General features: G+C 36.7%; 1 long non-coding RNA gene across 1 annotated transcript in view; it reads left to right on the top strand.

The window, feature by feature from the left end:
- Nucleotides 1–20,464, top strand: part of LOC108507622 — a 35,073-nt gene extending 14,609 nt beyond the window's left edge. The window contains exons 2-3 of the long non-coding RNA XR_001878205.1: nucleotides 15,025–15,099; nucleotides 20,183–20,464. This is a non-coding gene — a long non-coding RNA (uncharacterized LOC108507622). The remainder of the gene's footprint in view (nucleotides 1–15,024; nucleotides 15,100–20,182) is intronic.
- The last annotated feature ends 1,803 nt before the right edge of the window (nucleotides 20,465–22,267 follow it).

Here is a 22,267-nt window from a genome sequence, read left to right as displayed (position 1 = left end):
CCTGCTGGCCAGAGAAGCAAGAGACCGGCACTGGGAACCCACGCTGGGCTCCTCCTCACAGCCCAAAGCCCAGATCTGTTTTGGTGACCTTGGGTGTGTTTGGCAGTACAGTAAAGAGGTCATCCATGGTGGTCCATGTATGTTCACTCATAACCTTCAGATAACTGTGTACTTTAATCTATTGCCTAATCTAACATTGCATTACATTTCTTGAGGATAATTTATACTTACAGGCTATGGTTTGATGGGATCATGCACAATAAACCTGTCTGACCAAATCCAGATTTTGGAACACAGCAGGAAAATTTGTTTTAAATGGTCGATTGGTCATTTTTTGTATCTCAGAACATATCAGACTGTCCATAAGAAAACATAAATTCTGTAAAGTGGTAGCAGGTTTTCTGATTTACTGACAGTTGCAGGTTTGAGTTTTCACAAAAATATTTAGCTATAGGACAGTGTATTAGGCGTATTCTTAAAGGTAAATAACTGCAGCCAATAAAAGTTCAGCCCATAAAGGGTCCCATCTTCTAGGAGTTTTCTGTACCGAGAATTACTACCAGCATAATCATGGCTCCCTGCACACTAATATTTCCTCTGATACAGTATGATCAATGTTGTGGAAAAACATTTATTATATTTCTTCTAGCTACTTAAAGGCATTACTGAATTATGAGCATCGCAAAACGAATCCACTGTGCATTTTTTCTTTATGTGACGTTTTTACAATCTTCATTTTCTGCTTTGCAGCCACTGAGCTATAGTGATCACACTATGCACCCTCTTCCAACTGACACAGGGGCCAGGAACTCCTTTCTGCTTTATTACATTTGAAATGCACTTCATATGACAACATTCATTCTCATTCTGCATTGGACCCTTATTTAAACAGGGAAGCCATTTTTTTACTGGGCTGTACTTAAAAGGGAGAAGTTATGAAAGAAATTAAAATGAGGGGAGAGGGTTTAAATAGCTGTTTCAAATATGCCTAGTTAACAGAGGTGACAAAGTTTTGATGCAAAAGGGACAACAATGGACAAGATACATCAAAGCTGTTCTTAAAATGCTAATAATTGTAAAGATGGCAGTTTATTTTATTTTACATGTTTTGAGACACAGTGAATTACTGGGGTATTATAACTTCACTGGAACAAGAAATAAATGAGTAAGAAAGGAATAAAGGAAAGCTGAGTCAGGAGTAAGATTCAGCTATGTAGGATACGATCTTGCAGAGGCAGTCCATCTAATGGCTAGCATTCACAGCAGTCATAGACTCATTAAAGCCTTGTGGTAGGAAGTCAGTTAAAATAAGATGGAAATAGTAGCAGGTTCATTGAAATTGTGTTTTCCTTTGGTAGAAGAAAATAGAATGTAACTCTTCAAAAAAAAAGCCTAAGTCATATGTAAATGTATTATTTTCTATAGGGAAGAAAGAATTATGCACTCTTCCTGCCTTCAGTTCAGTGACTCATCCAAATCAAAGTATAAACAGAAAGAGAGAGTGAGGCAAGAGAGAAATGTATAAGTTTGAGCACTTGAGCCCATGATTTATGGCCTAGAGCTACAGTCAACTTTATTGCAAAAACAACTTCACCTATTATAACCTTACCCTAGACTCTCTGGAGATGGGAGGGGGTTGAGCAGCATTAGAATATCAAGAGAAGTTCACAAACAATTCCAGTCTCATTCTCACTTCCCTTTCCTCTCTCGCCCTTGATACGTATTTATCATCTGTTGCCTCCTTTCCTGCTCCTTGATGTGGGCAGATCATGGTACCTCTCTCTTGTCTTCCTGTGGGAATTGACCAGGGCCTCTTATTTATCATGAGCTCTGACTGAAAAGTTCCTCTCATATTTTTATCTCCTCTTGTCTGAAGGACAGTACAATTCTGACAGTGACACCTTTGACACCTTTGGTAGCCCTTGAAATTTGCTAATGATGGTTTTCTGCACACTCCAGCTGATGATGAACACTTGACCACCATCTTTGAAGCACTGCACAACACATCAGTTAGGCTTTGATTTTGTGAAACTATTGCATCAATTTCCGGGAACTGTTTTATTAAATATATATCTGTGCATGTTTTATGGAGATTGCACACCCATTTGCATTACTCCAGCACTCTGTCTTTAAATCGTCTAGTGAGAATCCTACTTAAGACAAATTAATACTCTCTAAATGGCTTTAGAAACAGAATTTCGTTTCACAAATGCAGATAAAATAGTAGAGCCCACAACAGATGATTAGCAAGGGCAGTTACACAACTAGTTATGGCCTATCACAGGAAACCTGAAGTTGTCAACAGAGATGACATTTCTTCAAGTGAACAGAGATTCTTCAAGCATTACTCTAAAGAACTTCATTGTCAGTCATGAGAAAACTTCCTGTGGCATGAATGGAAGTGACACAGAGTGCCCTGATGGTATCCTGGGGGGTCTGTAAATTACGAAGGAGCTGTGTATTTACCATGAGGTGAACAACATCACAGCTGCAGGACATGGTCTCTTTAAGTTGCTTAGGTTGTTTCCCTCCAAAATAATATTTTGATGGCATACATGAGATACAAAACTGGCTGTCAGCCAGGTTTTAAAGCATAAATAAGCCATGATCTCATTTACCTACAATCTTTACAGGCGACAGTAGCATGTATGAGTGACTGCTATATTCAGGAATGACAAGATGGACATTATTAATAGCTTAATTGACATTAATGCAATTACCCCTATTCTTATTACAGTTAGTAGAATTACACAGAAAGCACTGGCTGAGGCTTCATTTTCCCTAGAGCTACCCAAGGATACGACATTTTCCACCACACCAAATCTAGTCTTTGACATTAGATACTTAGCTACAGAATCATTCCAGTATATCATTATAAATGCATTATAATAAAGATGTTATGAGGTATTGGATATTAACCCCCAGCCCCTGAAGAGAGATAAATACACTGACTGTAAGATTTCTGCTTTTGTTGTGCAATGAAGAGAGAGTTTTGCTCGCAACTAAAGAATTATGAAATGTTATACTGATAATTAAAAAACAGACTTAACCTTCTTGGGTCAGATTAAAGCTAAACACATCCTCAACATAAAAATAAATATATTCATAGGATATAAAGAACCAAACTTTTGGTCCATCACAATCAATTTACAATTTGATTTACAGACGTGTGTTTGTGTCTATACTGTTTGGAGACACAGCTATCCTACTTGTGTATGCAAATATCTCCATTTAGACATCTGATAGGTATGCCTGATCTCTAGGAATTTTGTTCCCTTTTTAAATTCTGTTTCTTTGTTTGTTTCTTACTCTTGATCTCTCTTCAATACAGAAACACAAGATTTTCCAGCCTCGGGACTGCCTAATATTAAACTTTCATCAACCGTACAGGAGTCATGAATTAAATCAGTTTCCAGCACGTATAGAAACAGAGAAGTAGAAGCATCATGACCATACATTAATTATACTGAAGCAGCATACAGGAGCATTTAGGACCACCACACTAGGCATGGGATAATCTAATAAAGCAATGGCATATTGCTTCCTCCACAAAGGAATTGCATTGCAATACAAGGAAAGTAAACACAAAGCACTAATCAGTATATGTTGGTCATTATGAAAACCAAGAAAACAATTTTCACAGGAGAGAACATAAAAACCCAAATTGGGATCATAAATTTCATTTTCAACCCAAATATAAAGTTTTTCCAACAAAACATGTTAAAGAGAATACCCATATGACTTCATGGTTTTGCTGTGTTTAGTTTTTTCTAATTCAATAAATCCAATTGATTGTGGTTTTGTTTAAGTCTGAAGTCCATTGTAATAAATCCTGTCATATGTAATTATAATTTTATACATGCATATGAGTTTCTATGTCTGTATTAGCATGTGTACCTACTGGTATGCACATGTATAGAGGAAAGTTTTGTTGTCTTCTCTTCTCTTCTTACCTCCTGAGAGAAACCTGTAGGCACATAGATTATAAACTTTTAAAAGTCATATATCATTGTGGTGCATTCCATTTTTAGTGAGTCTTTCTTGGAGGTGACTGAGAATAAATTCGGCTTGAACTAGTCCCTGAAAGAGATCTGTCTCCAGTATAACTGACTGCTCAGCTGTGGTAGTTTGTCAGCTTTCAGGCCAGGGTTCATGTGCCTTATCTGTCCTGGCTGTGCTCCTGATCACAGCTCACACTCCCAGAGAGAACAACTCCCATAATAAAGAATGAATTAAAAATGAAGCTTTAGCACCAGCCAGGCACTTCTTATCTTGTAAAGTCTTAAGTCAGGTACTTCATTATACTTCAGCTCTTCTTAAACAAATACAGATCTGGCATCTGGTGAAAACGCTTCCTGGGAAGGTTTTATCTGTTCTAACGTGAAACTCAAGACAAGGCTATAGGATGTAATTTAGTGTTTTAATCGAATGCTCAGTTCACAATATGCACTGTGTATTTTTTGAGGATAACATTTAAGTGTTTGCGAAGTCCCTGTATTTTGTACAGAAAACATTTATTTTTGACTACCAAATCGTTAATCACTGAGGCTTATCAGCTATGAGGGAAAAATAATCAGGACAGTGGTGGATGTCTTGCCTATTGATCTCTTCAAAGCAAAGCTGGATGCCTATGGAGAAGATCCCACGGTCCACTAAAAGGTGTGAGACAATGTCAGGAGAGATGAAATTTCACAGTCTGTAGAAATAAACAGATGATCTACTGGTCCTTGTCAGCCTTCATTGTTTAGATTTATAATATGCATGGAAGGTTTTAGAGAAGAAAATATTTAAGTTTGTGTTATTTACTCCATTATTTCACATCGCAGAGCAAAGAAAAATAGAAAAAAGTAGCACTACTTAGGTACTATCCTAATTAGCTGAGATCCAACAATGTTATAAATCCCTATTCTTCTCTCAGAGGAGAGGACAGGAGCTTCTGCAGCATCAGGGGGTCTGCAGTTAGGAGGAAGTCTGAACTACCCTGCATTGACTAGTTTGTAAGGTAGTATCTGAGGCTCAACTCATTGAATTCAACTCTAGCTTTGGAAGATATCTCTGGTATTAAAAGATGTGATATAGCTCAGAAGACGAGGATACATTTCTTTGCTCTGCTACAGATTTCCTGTGCAATGGATACTATATGGAACCATTTTTATAAGTAACTTGCCTTAAGAGAACAGGATTTTTTAATCTTTTCCCAGGTAACATCTTGGGTCTGCCTCACAATCCCTTTTGGAATAAGATGCAGCAGCTAAAGAAACCTCTACTCTGTAGAAACTATTGAAACTACAACCCACTCGCTCTCTGAAGAATGTGTGGAGCCCATCAAAGAAGCACAGAGCGGTAGTGTGCAAACTTCCCAGCTGCTGCAATTCATTGTCTTATATATTAGTGTCTTTAAAAAAAAAAAAGAAAAAGAAAAAAAAAGTAAAAAAGTTAATTAAAGTTATATACCAGGCTGTGAACACTGGCAAATGATGGCTTTGATTCACAACCCTACTTGGACTTAGCTGCTGCAGCAGCAAAAGTTACTGCACCTCTTTGTTGCTCAGTCACTGTCATCAAAATGGTGAAAGCTTATTATTATCCTATTATCCAAATCTGGTTTTCAGGCTATAATCTAACACTGATTTTCAGCTGGCCTTGGAGCTGTCATTACCAAATCTCTGCACAGAGAGTGACCAAATGTTCAAGATAAAAGTGAAACCTGACAGAGGTAAAAAGAGAAAGAGAAGCCGCATACAGCAGACCACAAGTCGAGGCCAACAGTGAAGAGGTTATTGGACACTATCTGTAGATTTAGTCAAAATTTTGTTTAAGAATGTCAAACCTCACTGTTGACAAGCTCAGTTTTGAACGCAAGCTGGAAAGGAGCAAAAGAAAGTCCTTTTCTGCTATGCTACTATAATGAAAGTAATAAGCATCCTCTCCCAGCTCCTAGGATAAAGCACAATTCCTGATCATCACCTTAGGAAACACATCCATATTTCTGATGACTGTTCAAGCTATCTGCACTGTGAATTTCTTGATAGGAGACTGTCCTACTACTACTTTTGTTCATAGTCTTAGTCCTGTCTCAGGCTTCTCAGATTTATCATAATAAGAATGTGCTGTTTTGCATACTAAATAAACATTACTGTGAATTTTTATAGAATTTAAAACTTTTATATATGGGAAGTGTCTCCAGTATGCATTGAATAAAAATTATCCTTTTTAAAACAAGTTAAACAAGAAGTACTGCAGAGAGAAGGTCACTACTTCTAACCACTGTTGATTACATCAACTCCAGTTTTATTGCTGTTCCCTGTTTTGTTTCTTTTGCATGTCAAGGCATTGTTCACACCCAGCCCTTTATGAAATGACACTGATGCTGCACCAGGTTTTTCCTGCAAACAAAGTGACTTTCATACAAGCTCCTTTTCAACTTCAAAAGTAAAAATTTTTTGTAGTTATTAATGATCCGTTCTTGTGACTATCCATGAGTGAAGGGCATTTACCTCACTCACATCTTTAATAGAAAATAATTAATGAGGTGTTGGAAATTAACAACAATTAACAATGCCTGGGAACAACAACAGAAGGTGTTTGATCCTGTTTAGATGAAGTTGAGAGAATTTGTTTCTCAGGCAAGGGCTTGTGCCTGCAAGGAGGGAGAGATGGAGGGGGACTTCTAATGTGATCCTCCTTCTTCTGCATTACCTTGTTGAAAGTCATTACAGTGACTTGTCAAGTTGAAAAGAGAACAGGAAGGCCTGTCTCTCTGAGGTACAGGTACATCAATTCTAGCTTCCACAGGGACTTTGAACCTAAAGTTCTCAACCTTCAAGAAGATAAATCAGAACTTTCTGAGTGGGATTATAACCCCAGACTTTTTGCAGTAATTAGGTAATTTCTGTAGTAAACACAAAATTCTGGTCTTTTATATGCAATTATTCATGGTGACATCAAGGCTGCAGAATGCTTGCATGTGTTTTGAAAGGTTAGATATGCTCATGGAAGATGAACCACAGCTCAGGCGATACAGTAAGAATGCTCTGGGAATATTCACTACAGTCTTGTTTTGTGCTTTTGGTCTTACCCAGGCATAGACAAGATACTTGATCTAATGTAGTACAGACTATCCATTTCTTCTTTTGTTATATGCAAATAAATCACTTTAATAAACAGGCAAAGTTGCTATAAAAATGTGTAGGATAGTCATAGGATAGCATACATAGGAAGGGGAACAGGACTATTCTCCTCTAAGTGATATATTTACCATGATCCACAGAAATGAAAAGCTGATGAAGAAATTTGGTGATGTTGTTCCCTAGTTGCTCATGCTCTACTCAGTACAGCAAACAGGAAGATAAAACCTTCAAGATAAACAGTCAAGTCCCCACTCCAACTCCTCATCATGATTTTGCAGAAAAATCTGCTGGAATTGAACTGAAGAATGTAACTGTGTCTGTTTACTGTCTCTCTAAATTTGAACAAGCAGCTGTGGAAATAGTTTGGGCTGACCTTTTCCCTTATTGGAAAGCAAAAGAAGTATAGAAATTTTTTCAGGAACCTGCCCAAAACACACAGAGTTTCTTCAGCCTTCTAGCTTGGAATCCTTCAGTTTTAGCCTGTGGGATGTAGTTTAAAATGCCCCAAAAAATCTACAGCATACAACAAGAAAACAGATAGAGGAAAAACTCTTTCACCTGAATAAATGAAATGCAATAATATTCTAATCTCTTGATTTATATATGAAATTGAGAGTGTCTTATTTCTAAGAATGAAATTATACAACAGAACTGAATGATGATGACACATCACACTCTGCCTCTCGCCTTTGCCCAGGGGAACAGGAAAGATTTTGACAAATAATGCACTAGATGTAAAATACAAATTTTCTCAGCATGAGTTCAATCAATGATCCCAATTTACAAACTATTTGTGATTCATCCCTGAATTTCCACATTTTTTGAATATGGTATTACTATTGGCATTTCTATACTCGGTAGGGAGTTATAGAAAAAAGAAGAATTTCTTCTTCTATAAGAAGAAATAATATCTCTTTTTGCAGTTGTTTAGTGTTGGAGGTTTAAGACACTGACTCCAGAAGTGATTTGTTCTGTTCTCTTTCTGTTTAGTGCGATGAAAAGACTAGATTTGATAATTCCATATACAAATGCAAATTCCATATTCAGGAAATTTAATAGAATGTACATCAATTGTATTTTGCCTTTGGTTTCACACTGTGGAGGTGATTTCTTGCACTGTGAATCTGATGATCAGTAGAAGATAATGAGTGTACATATCACTTCTCAGTATTATACGCACAATTTTTTATTTCAATCAGGCACTACCTGATTCTACAATTTATTACCTATTTTACTCAAATTTGCTATTGGAAAACCTTAAAGTAACATTGCAAATACTGTGGAAGGATAAAAAATATGCATAGAATGCACATCATGACACATGAAATGAAAATTTTAAAAAATTAGTTTGTTTGATTCAAGACAATAGTAGCACAAACTCAAGCAAATAATGGTGGGCTTTACTCAATCCTTTTACTCCAGAGCTACATAACGTGACAAACACGAAATACGAGTGTAACAGAACATAAAATTCAGAGACAAGGTCTGCAACTATAGGAGTCTTGTCTGTAAAGAATAAGATGGCAAAAGACTGGAGAATGTTTACAGAGATAAAGCAGATACAAGAAACTTCAGAGGCTTCTGTGTGAGGTTAAGCCTCCACTTTTCAGGTCAACTGCTGTGGACAAATTTGTCACTCAGTGCATGGTGACTAAGTGATGGGAGCTCTGTGTCTACAAGCAAGGGTCAAACACTGTTCACCCAAAATGATAGCAGACAGTTTCAGCTGAGCAAACCAGGTAGAGAAGGAATGCACTCCAACTGTTTTTAGCATCCCATTGGCTTTATCTGTACTTCTAGGCATGACAGCATGCGTGGTATTTATGGCTTAAAAGAATTTCCGTCTGTAAGTTTATCACCTTGTAAAAATAAGTGAGGAAACGACTTAGATACACCCAAACCAGCTTACAATAGGGCAGATAGATTTTATTCTCACTTTGTACACCAGAAAACCTATTAGCATGTTGTTATTAAGAGATTTCGTTATTAGACTATGCTGTGTTTCAGAAGAGCCAAACTGCTTCAGCTCAGCAGGTCCAGCTACTGCTTCACTATGCCTCCAAGGTCATAAGCAGATGCCTATAGAAGAACAAGAAGAGGGGAAACATACTTCCCTCTCATATTCTCCAGCCTCTTCCTATTTTCAGCGTGGGGACATTCTGAAGCAGAAGTCGTTCCTATACATTTCATATAGATGAACCACTCCCTTTTTTAGCCACTGTAGTGTAGGTATCTACAAGATGCTCTGGTAACAATTTCCAAAGATCTGATATCCACAGGATAAAGGATCCACCCCATCCTCTGGTTTCTGCTACAGAATACTATTAGCAATCTATTTTCCTACTAATCTTATCCTAGTTTTCTTCGTTGTTTCACACAAAGCCTTAGTGTGCAGTCTTCCTTCATGCAACATTTTCACTGACTCCAAGTACTGCATGTTTGGGAGCTGAGTCGTTAACCCTGAATGTGTTACCAAACCAGAGTACTTCTCTGACAGTTTTTTCCTGCAGAAGACCAAATATATGAAGCTGCTACTGTAACCCATATTATTGGGCTGAATAGAATCATAGAATAATTTTATTTGGAAAAGAGCTCCAAGATCATCAAATCCAACTGTTAACCTGAATGGTCAAAAGCAACTGGCACTATAGGATTAACTTTGTATTCAGCTGATGACCTTTTATGCAAAGCTAGGTGCATTGCTCGGTTTTAAATAGAACAAAAAACCCCCAAATGGTAGATCTAGATATATAGCAGAAAATACTATCTATAAGGAGAGTACATTGACTTAGAGATACAGATATGTGAGTCTGGAAGTAAACGCAAATATTATGAATATAGATCTTTATTCTATAGAATCCCTTCCTCCTCTCCTTCATTTTGTAAAATCTCTTTAGAGAATTCAAAGGAACTATTTTCAGAGCAACCATCCACAGCAAGTTCTTCCATAACCACTAGAGAATAATTACACTTCACCATATGATAATGCCTTAAAACCTTAATGATGGGCAGACCTTGGGCATAGATTCTTCACAGTAAAGGTTCCAGCTGTACTTGCATACAGGTATCAGTGTCAAAAGTGTCAAGTGTTAAAATTACCTATAAATCACAAAAGAAGTTAAAAATTATTTGAACATTAGGCTGGCAAAAGAATAGAAAACAGATTTACAGGGAGAAAGAAAGGACTTAGAAGAGCTTTCTCTCACTCTTTAGTACACTACGCAGTGTCACGGTCTTCCTTTTCCCCATTTCAATTGCAACTGTGTTCCAATCAAGAGACATCCTTTCCTTCCTAGAAGACTGAACAAGTAAACGAACAAGTAAATTCAAAACACTTTAATTCACTTTCTTCCTTAACTAGTTAGCAAAATGTTATCCAAGTTTATTGCCTTATTTCCCACTGAGAGCTACATAGGACCCTCAGATAAATATATTCTTACACAGTGAAGTTCTTCCAGATAAAATACTCTACAGAAAGCAGGTAAATATAACATGATATGCTGGGTATCATACTGGAAATGGTACAAAGCCATCTGTTAGTGAACCAGCTGATAGTATTGATGACGTCATTCACAATAAAAAAGAAATGAGAAGATTGTCAACACAGTCATAAAAGGAAATTATAGTCCCCCAATATGAAACAGACTCTAATTGCACACATTCCCTGCCTGTGTGTCCCCTCCCCATTGGAGCTGTTTGCTTACCTTCTCTTGCAGATGGTTCAGATCATTTTGTCTCCTCCAAGGCCTTTTCTGTTCCTGCCCACCCCACATCACCCCTTTTCATTCCTGACTCTTATTTTAAGGATACTGAAGCTGTTGCACACTCTTTGCCAAACATAATGTGTTCTCAAAGCTTATACATGGTGCAAAAATAAGTCTGCATGAGCCAAACTTTGGGATAGAAATACTACCTCACACTGAAGTCTTATACCTACTTGAAAAGAGGGGTAGTGTAAGGTCAGGACTTGAGGACCTAGGAACCCTTATTGCAACCTTCTTTCTCCTCATCAAGCCCAGTGCTGTCACAGTTTAGGATATTAATTCAGGGATGCACAGAACAGAAGCCCCAAATACATACACATGTGTAAACATGGATAGAGTTAGTCAATGCTTCATGTGTAACTCCACGTGAATGCCAGGAAAGGTTCATAAGTTCAATCAGAAGTGTAGAATAGGACTCTTCAGCTTCTTCCCCACAGACATATTATCTGATGAAAGGTTTATGGCAAATTAAATATCATTTTGGCATAATGTATTAAACACCAATGATATGTCTTTGGGTTTCCTACAATATATGCTTTTCTTTTTACAATTAGTTGGAAGATTCACAACTGACAGCTTCACAGGAAAAAAAGGACTGACAGCTTCACAGGAAAAAAAGGCTGGGGTTTTTAATATTTATGAGAAAACTTAGAGCAACTTGCAAATTACAACAGAAATATTTATCCCCCAAAGGCACATCGGTCAAAAAGAAGGCAAACCACCACCTTGCTCTGATTTAAGCCCTTTGGTATATCACCTTCCCAACTGTTTCATTCAGTAGGAGAGTTCACCATAGTAGCTTGCTTTCTGAATGTAATCCTTCATTATAAATACTGTCTGAACCCTTCCAAGAGGAATCTGTTTTACTACCATTTTCTGTCAGACTGGAACTGCACAGGTTTGTAAAATGTACAGTTACTACATAATAACTTCAAGTTCTACTAAGCAAAGATAAAACAATCACTGGGTCGAAGAGTGTGATAGTTTTATACACAAATTTAAGTTCAAAAAGGATGTAAATCCAAAGTCAAAATTGCTATTGAAATTTTTTTTTAGTGGAAAAATAAAACCCCACCCAAATAATCAATCCAAAATTCAATAGTAATATTAAGCAGATACATAAAACTAGATTAAAGGTCAAATTTTCAACCAGGTTTGGTCACCAATTCATATTGATATCACTATAGTTTACCAAATTTACACTGGAAACTGGTGAAAAAATAGTCTACATAGAACTATAATATGGTAGGCCACTTAAACATCATGTTCATTTTTATAGTCCTCTGCTTCTTGATCAGGAAATACTGTATCCATTATCAAATATTTCAGTAAATACTAGACTTCAGATGTCCTAGCAATACATGCAAATGCACACCATATTCTCATGTGAGGCTGTTCTTACCATTACCACCGATTTCTTCCTGTGTTAAGCAAGAGATTGTAACAGCAAAAAATACCTTTTTTCTAAAACATATTGTGTACCCACCGCAAAATTAATATTTAAACTCTTAGTCATGACTCATATATCAGAAAAGATTTTCACAACAGTTAGTAGCATCTTATTTACAGTGGACCAAACTCAGGAAGGGTCTTCCATTCATAGCAAGTCTGAGCAAAGTTAGCTCTTTTAAAAGGATTGACAGTAAGGCATTTTTGTGCCATGATTCTTACAGCATCTGTGTCAGGGGTGCTAAGGAATTCTGAATTCTCTTGAATTTTCTAAGCAAGAGAGGATGTTCTCAAGGGAAGGGAGAATGAAGTACATTCATTCTTCATTAATGGGAGTTCTCTGTGACTAAGGAACTGATTAGACAACCAAGAGAAATGAGACAGCATCTTTGCACCTATCAGACAGAAGTCATCAACTCAATGTCACCTACCTGCCTTCCACTACCTAAAAGTAGAGCTACTTACTGCAACTGCAATGTAGTCTTCCTTCCAAGTTACTTCCACCACATTCTGCATTGTGCAATGTGATTTGGATACATCACAGAAAAGCAGGTGAGTAGAGCGTCAGCCTACACTAGATAAGATAGCTGGGGGAAATGGCGTTTTCCAAACCTCTGTTTTTTAAATGAAAAAAAGGAGTGAGAAAGACAAGTTAGGTATCTCTCTTCAGGATAATTTAAAATACTTTCTTATCACTAATATCAATTATAAACATTTATTCTAATTTATGAACACCTGCTTGACATCAACAGAACTAACACACCCCTCCAATTACTTTTCTTATAGGATGGCATATTTATTTCACTCTGATGAGATGAGGCTTTTCTAATTTCCTGTATAACCACCCCCAGCTCTCTGTCTATCTCCCATTAAATTGTGAACAGGCTTCACATATATTTTTAGATGTTTGAAAACTGCAGGAAGAGCTTTTTGATGTTTCAGAACATGTTCAGTCCCAGTGTCTCAATATTGTTTGCTTGCTAACTCCTCAAGCTTATGTCATCCATATGAATGGACTTCAGGCTTTGAGAAGGGTTACCATATCATTACCATCTGCCTAAACTGCTGCAGTCAGAGGTCTTTCCTTCTAATGTCAATGCCACTTTGAAAACAAAGTTGCAGGATTCCTCTGTGTCTTGGAACATATTTAGAAGTCAATGTCTTATTTTCTATGATTAGTCTGTAACAATGTCAAGTGTGAAATTTAAATTAATGACCGTTTCACTTATTGAAATGACTTCAGCACTTTTGCTACTTTCATTGATTTCTATTTACTTTGGCAACCACAAATATGAAGAACATATTTCTAGATGTGACTAAACAGACTAATAATATGCTAGTATAGATGTACCTACTGATCGAACATTACACTTAACTCTAAACTTATTTTGAAAAATTAACATAATAGGGGAAATATATTATTTATAAAACACTGTTCATTTCCTGCATTTCAGACAGTGTCACCTTTAAGTTATTTTCTCCCAGCTCTCTCCACACTAATGATTGGCCTACACTATTGAAACATAGCAGTAAATATGGTATCAACATTACCCATCCATAGAATCAATTTAAATTTTAACTAATATATTCATCATCCAGTAAATACTATCTCAGCAGCAGATAAGGCTGTAGCTAACCTTCAGGATATTTTAGCCTCCTGGTAGAGGCCAATTTGAAAGAAGCAGCTGTATTTAATTCATAAGAGGTAGAGAAAAATCTTTCGTTCCCCTCTGTCCTTCCCCACACATCAAATAGTAATTTATTTTATTTGTTAAAAAATCTTAAAATATTTGTATTTCTTGCTAACATCTAAAAGAATTCTGATCAGTGGAAAAAGCTAAAGGGATAGTTGCTAAGAAGAGAAAGAAAAGGCCATAATTCTCTGCCTATATGTTGGTTTGGGGTTTTTTTTGAAGAAAGAAAAAAATAGAGAATAAAAGATAAGTGGAAAAGGGAAAACAAGCCTTCCCAAAGGCTATTCAGTATGTTTGTAATGCAGCAGGTGGCTCAGAGACAGCACTGTGATGGCTGGAACTCTGCATATGCTCCACAGCATGGGTTACCCCTGGCCTTCTTGAAGAAGTGTTTTTATACAGCACAGCCAAATCCACAGCTATTAATGCTGCATTCTCAAGAGAAGTAAAACTAAAAAAAAGTAACTAAAAATGGAATCTGACCTTCAAACAACAGAATAGTCACTGATGCAAATCCCCATTCTGTAAAGGGGTGTTATATGCAAATATAGATTAAAAAAAATACTGTAAAAGAGTATGGAAAGGTTGAACTTTTTAACTTCCTTTTTGTTTCACAGTCAGATTCTGCAAGGCCTTAAATTTCCCTAAGCAACTGTACCTAAATAGATCCTTGCAAAATCAGTTATTCAGTCTCTCAAAATACTTGTCTACTAATTAGGAAACTTGGATAATGACCACTGTGCCTGTGACTCTAAACCTGAAGCCTTTGTTCCTGTAGAATTCCAAATGTGCAAATCCTCTGGACATCACTGGAAGATGAAGAGTGCAGCATCATGTGTAGTCTAGAAACTTCAACATAGCAGTCTGTTGATGTCGGAGATTTATGAATTCTTTCATAGATGGAAGATTGTGCTAGCACAGTGCTACTTGCTGCATTATAAGTTTGAAGATTAAATGACCTCTCTCTCTTTTGTTTCCATTTTGCAGGAAAACCTGCTGCCCATGGAGAATTGCCTCTGGGGATACCTGACCACTAAATATGACAGCTGCGGAAATAGAAAGGTCTCAACCTTCACAATTCCTGTATCTCAGCTTCTCTTTTTTGCTTCATTAATTTCTCTCAATTTAGCAGACCAAAACCTTCATTTTTGTAAAGGACCAAATCTGAAATATTTCCTATTTAAATTCCTAAATGACCCTCATTCCCCCAGACCCTACCTGTGATCCAAATCCCTCTGTTACTCTCAAGTAGATTGCTGCAGCATGACACCAGTGTACGAGGGTCTTTAAACACAGCATGTCACTTTTCAAAATGGCATTTTTAAGATCAAGAAGGCTATCTATTACTTCAGAAAATATTGTCTCTATAGCTGTGATTACACAGGAAGAATGATGTGTTCTTATCAGAATAGATGACAGTAGTTTTCCATGTAGAAAAGACTTCTAAGAGCGGATGACAGAGACAAAATTAGCATTTTTCTAGCAAGCATCCCACACATGCACATCTGCAAAGTGTTCCCGCTTCCTTCTCTGCAACCACTACTATACATGACTGTTTCTCCTGAAATTAGAAAAGCATGTGAATCAATTTTGGTTTCATGGTTGCACCTTAGTCTGACTAAGCAATTACAGATGAACAGCAGAAGGCTTACAGATCCTTTTATTTATTCAAAGCTCTCCAGAGTTCCAAGTAAAATGTGAAACCTTTCTTGATGTTTGCATCCAGATTGGAATTTATTTCTTAGTCTTCACTCATTTATAAAGACATTCCAAGGCTCTACAGAAATTTTGAATTAATATGCCTATACATTGGCCTTTCTAATGTAGAGAAGGACATGTCTGAGCCTATTAACAGGGCCAAAAGGCTTTTACTCTGAAGCCACTCACTAAAACTGAGATTTGAGAAGGTTATATAAAAAGATGTGAAGGATGACACAAGCTCTTTAATGAGCTTGTAAAGAATTCTTGAATCCCTGTTTGTGCACAATGTGACCAAACAAAGATCTGGTTTCAAGTTGGATTTTTAAACTGATTTAACTTATAAAAGTAACACTATTTTTCTGTCATTGATCTCCTAAGTCAATATTAGAAAAACAGTTAAAAGAACTCATTCACTTGATCAAAAAAAGTAAGTAGAATCAACTATGTGGTTCAATGGAGAAATGCTTTCTCTCAGTGTGATATATACACTCGTGAACTGAGAGAAATCAGAAATAGATAGCAAGACTAGAGGCAGTTGCTCCTAAAAGCAGAATGCTCAACAGTGGCATCTACTGTGCAGCTCTGGGGCAAGCACTAATTTGCAAGCAATGAGGAAGGAATTTCTTTGGTTATTTCACATGTGGGGATGTGGAGAACAGAACTGCTTGCACAGAAAACGGGCAAACTGTCTGTATTGCCATTTTCTAGGCATACGAGGCCAAAATCAGTGCTCAGTTACAGAAGTCTGAAATAACTAAAATCATAAAATATATACAGTTTTCTGGGTCTTGCACTGCACTACAAAAGTCTGTCAAAAGCTGCCAGAAGCACTGTACACTTCAATGAGAAGAGTGAGACAGAACTTCCAAAATTTGCTTTGCCTGTAATGTTTGATAAAGAAGCCAAGTATGTTGCCCAATACACCATGCTGTCACCTTTACCCCTGCTGTTCTCTCCTGTGGTCACCTTTGAGTTTTATAACAAGATTACAGTGAGATTATTGCATAAGGAGGGCAAGGGCTCTTCTGATGAAGTATGAAGAAACTCATCTAGCTACACACTGAAAACACAGAGAAGAAATAAAGCAAGAACTGATGCGAGGGCAAAATTCAACCTATACTGGTGTGCAGGTGCTCTCTACGTGTGGTGCTACAGCTGCACTGGGAGGAACCAGCAGTTCCTGGAAAATAGCTCTCTTCTGAGTTGTGTGAGTTGTTCTGGCACAATGAAAACACAGCTAAACCAGAAGCCAAGGCTCTTTGGGGTGTCAGGATATCTTGCTGCTGGTTTTAATGAGCTGTCCTGTGAATTCAATTCATCGGCATCCCAATGACCCAAGAACTTTGCTAGGTCCTTCCTGTGCTTCCTGACCCTGCCATAGTAATAACAGTAAATGCATAAGAATTTTGAGAGTACTAGGGCAGATGGCATTGACATACAGTCATCATTTTCCACCTCACACCATCAAAACATGACAACCAGCAATTCCTAGAAACAGATACTGCAACTGCTCAAACCCCACCAATATTTTTACCCCTCTCACTGTGCTATGTGTTTGAAAATATATACATTGATTGTTGCATTAAATAATTGTCTTGCCCCACACAATGCAGTGTTTTGCATATTTGCTGATGTTTCCCCAAAAGCACTGGGGGAATGAATCATTACTGAAACAATTTACTTTCAGTTAGTGCATGAATGCCTTCCCATGATGCTTTGATGCTTTGTTTGTCCTCCTATAAAAATTATTTATGACCCATGTGTGATCTTTTAAATCAGAATACTTATTCAGAAATCAAAGCTCCAGCATGTTAATGCAAGTAGAAGCCCTAAGTAATTTTTCAAAGCCACGTTGAATATTCAAAAGCTAGGACTGAAGGAAAGGAGTTAACATTAATTAATATTTGAAGCAGTAAAATAAAAGCAACAGTGAAGCTAATTTTGCAGGACAATTAATCATGAGTCTTGCTAATTACACATGGGATTTTGCAAATGATTTTTTTTCTCAGGTAGCAGAGTAAAAATGATAATCCACTACCCATCAAAATCATTGGCTCCTCACCAATGTCCCCAGCAAGAGCAATTAGTGGGAACAGCAGAGCTCTAGTAATTGCATGTCAAGAGAGGAGAATGTAAGAATTTTAATTGCTCCAAATAAAGACCACTTGCTTATACATACACCTGACTGTCCAAAACTAGTCTGCAAGCTGGAGCAAGTATATAACCACTTCCAGGTGTCTGCACAAAAATAACTCTGTGGGAGAAGTACTCTAAGCAACACATGCAGTTTCTGGAAGAAAAATATCAATATGCACTTATATTCTGAACTGCAGTGTCATCACTTGACTATTAGAACTGGGAAAAAAATATATCACCCACTTGGGAAAATGTGCATATTCTTTATATTTGCCAAATATTTATTGCTGACATTTTTTGAAGAACTTTAACTATCTTCAGGGTGCCAAGGGCTTCAAATTTACTGAATTTTAGGATCACCAATAAAATGTTTTTAACAAGACATCTCAAGAGGACATAAAATAAAAAATTACCATATTCATGAGAGCAAGCCTGTAAGATTGCAATGCTATAAACTGGATGTTTATAATTTGCTTGTGGCTTTCTTAATTAAAAAAAAAAAGAAACCCAAACAACTAGTAATTAGAGACTCCAATTCCATTTTTGCACTTTATCCCAATCACTGACATGCTACTATTACTTTTTTGTATAATATACCTACACACGGATGCACACAATTGCAAATAATCAATAATATTTAAGTATGTGTCCAAGTTCTAAATGATGATGGATATATTTAAATATTGCTTTCCAGGAAATTATTACTTTACTGGTCATGTAGTAACTTTAAAAACTTAGAGGTTGAAAGAAATGCCTGCTTTTTCTCTATTTCTCTTTAAGGTGTTTAGCATTTACACTCATTTTCAAATGAAATGACTGAATTACCTTCCAAGTGCCACTACTCCTATTGTCTTTTGCTCCCTCCTTCCGCTTCTATGTACACCATATTGAGGTACTAAACCACTTTCTGCTGTTAGCTTTGTTAAGCATTAAACTGAGAGCAGTAGCCTTAACTTGTCTAAATATATTCTTTGCATGTTCAAAATCACTGTACACTGTTTATTACACCATGACTGCTCGAGAGAAAAAAAGCAGGTCATGCAGAGTGCTGCTTCCTTTCCTGAATTACCAGCAGAGCACAGGTGTTTATCAGACTCCCGGAGGTGATTCAGGTAATAAACACCAGGATGGCAGTTTAAATGGTTAGAAGCTTTTCCATCAAATACAGTCCTTGCAGTCCTATCATTTTGCATATATTGCTCACAAATGGCAAATTATTTATGCAGCCTCCTTAAGTGGTTCCTTATGGTTTTACTTTATTTTTCCAAAGCAGGAACCTTTTGAAGATGTGTGTTCTCATGACAAGGCAAACTATCATTCCATCTGTGATTCTGACTCATTTCTTAAAGTTCACTGTAGATGTATAATGCCAGTGACCTTGTTTTGCCCTTCTGTTTAGCTCAAATATCTTTTCTAAGAAAGCACCAGTGTCATTGTGGAAGTTACTATTCTGTGCTTGTACAAGGAGATCAAGAAAAAACTGTATGCAGTAGAAACTGGCTTTTGAATAAGAAAAGCTTTTTCAAATATTACCTTGTGAAAATAAAATTAAAATAGACATTGATTAAGATTGCTACATCTAACACAGATTTCAGAAGGGCTTGCTGTAAAATAAAATAGGATGAGTTTTGGGAAAAAAAATGTTTAAATAGAGAGGTTTTTTGTCTAAGCTGACAGAGATGAACTTATGTGAATTTATGCTATTACAGAAAGTTACTGACTGAGACATACGTGTAGCAATTGCCCATTACCTGTTAATAACTGGAATTTGTTTCATGGTGCTGAATCACCAAGTCCATATTTAATGCCAGAGCTGTGACACAAACCAGTGTGCTGGTATGCAGATCACCTGCTTCTTCCCTTCTTGACAAACAGCTCTGCAATAATTACATAGAAATTCCCTATATGCAAAGTAGGTATCAGGAAAGGATTTACGGTTGTTCAAAAAAATTTAGCACCATGAAAGAAAGAGAAAAGCCAGCACAATATAAAATTTCTAAGAATCATCAGATCATAATTACTGCACCACTGGTGTAATAACTGAATCACTTACAATTTTATCAGTTATACCCTCACCTTGTGAAATAATATGGATTTCCATAAAAGTGGTATGGAATAGAAGGTGTTAGGAAACACTCAGAACATCTAAGATTAGTTTCTGCTAATTTTCTACAGTTTGACAGATAACCTCAAGCCATAAACCGAAGATTATGGCTGCATCATACGTATCAGGTAAGTAATAAAGTATCACCATTTTGATCATGGTGGGTAAGAGTAAACAAGTATTACCCTTTCTACTTTTTTACAGGATGAAAATTAGCCACAAAGGAAATAAGCAACTTTCCCAAGAACGTACAGTAAATCTATAGAAGTCCCAAAACCAGAATTGAAATCTACGAAGCACTGAAATCCTATTAACCCCACAACATACCCTTTCTTTTGGATTGAATATCACAAATAAATGTACAATTTTACAAACAGTAATTTTACAGCTTAATGAAAACTTATTCTGAATATAATATTAGATATGATGAGGAATGTCAAGTATTGTGCTATCCAGTACGAAGTAGAGACCGAACTCCACTCCTATCCCATTGTCTGATAAAGGCCTAGGATATAAGTTCTCTAGCATTGTCCATATTCTCATGACATTTTAGACTGTCACTGAAATAAACCTGTCTTACCTCACAGGCTGTGAAAAACTTTATTGACCTTAATCAATATATATGAACAAAATGCAGGATGGCAGAAAATGCCACTAGATTGAAATCAGACAATAAAGATTTTCTATGACTTCAGTTTTGGAATTCCAGACACTTCAGAGAACAATAATTTTCAGAAAAAGTGAAAGTAGTTCTACACGCCAGTTCTGTTTTACAGGCAGGGGAACAATTTCAAAATGAACTCCATATCACAGGAATGTCTTATGAATATTAAACAGACTGGCTTGCCCAGGGAACTTGTCTTTTTATAACTGTTTTGGAAGAAAAATAAGAAGAATTCTTTTCACTTCAGTAAGTCATGACCTAATCAAAACCAACGAAGAAATAAGCTAAAAGGTGAAATACATGTTTAGATCAAAAAAGGTAACTCACTTTCTTTTGTCATTGAAATGAAAAAATAAAGAAATAAAAACTCCAAAGTCAAAAATTCAATCCTCATGTAATCTCAAGATTTCAAGACACTGATATCACAAAGTCTTACTACAAATTTCGCTCTATTGCATCGGTCTTTCACCTTTGATAAAAACCTAATATTCCAAAACACCTTGAGCAAAGCAACTTGAAAAATGGTACTGCACGTGGTATGCAAATCGCAGGTGGATTAAGTAATACACATACAGAGCAGCTGGGTTTTATCTGGCAAACAGGTGCTAGATTTTGGATTTGCTGAATAGCCACAATTGTAATGACTTTTTGATGAGAGGTGAAATGGGGACCTGGGGAGTCTTCCATTCATGCTTGTCCAGCTATTTTGGTTTTGTTTTGTTTTTACTAGGAAGTTTCAAAAGAACATAATATATGAGTATATCACAATATTCTTCCTCAGAATATCTTACTCTAAGTCAAAAACTGGCAGTTAGTAAGGCAGAAAATAATGTGTTTAGACACTGGATTAAAACAAATCCAGTGATGTGGCAGAAGACATTTTAAACAATGCAGCCTAAAGCATCAACACATATAAAGTGCAGCACATCAGAGAAGGTACTTTAAATTTCTAGCTAAGAGTCTGGTCCAACATGTTCAAATACACAAGAAGAAAACTAAGCATCAAAGGCATGAAGTTCTCTCAGATTTGGAACAATAACAATGAGGTGCATTTGCTGCATCTGCCCACAGGTTAATCTGGTTCTTTTAGTAACTGTACCTTGTAAATTCCCCGGCATATGATATAGCCATATTTTTTAACAATTCAGAGTGGCATGGTCTGAGTGCTTTTTACCTGCATAACAAAATGATTACACAGACCAATAGTGATTAATGCATGGAGCAGTGGCACTTCCTCCCTCCCTCCCTACAAGTAAGGTAACAGGTTATGCTGCTGTGCTATGAACTGTGGGGGTTTTAAATATTTTGACTCACAAAACATATATAGGAAATCTTTAATCACAATTATAGATACATTAATACAAACTAAAGATAAATATTTGGTTTGAATATCCAACATCGAGGCACAAAGTAAAATCAGACACTATCAGTAAACTCAGAGCTGAACTATGACCTTCCTTCTTCAGGGGATGCAGCAGGTAGAAATGAGTCCTATCAAAACCAACAGCCAGAAAGGACTATTAGAGTAGTAATCTAAACTGAATTAAACACCTGAACAGATATTACAGAGCAGGATCATTAGCTAAATGATTAAACAAAGCTCCTGGGCTTCCTACTTATCCTCC

Source organism: Lepidothrix coronata, unplaced genomic scaffold, assembly GCF_001604755.1.
Source record: "Lepidothrix coronata isolate B3197 unplaced genomic scaffold, Lepidothrix_coronata-1.0 Scaffold7, whole genome shotgun sequence".
NCBI lineage: Eukaryota > Metazoa > Chordata > Aves > Passeriformes > Pipridae > Lepidothrix > Lepidothrix coronata.
The sequence above is the reverse complement of the archived record's forward strand: the minus strand, read 5'-3'. Positions and strand labels throughout refer to the sequence as shown.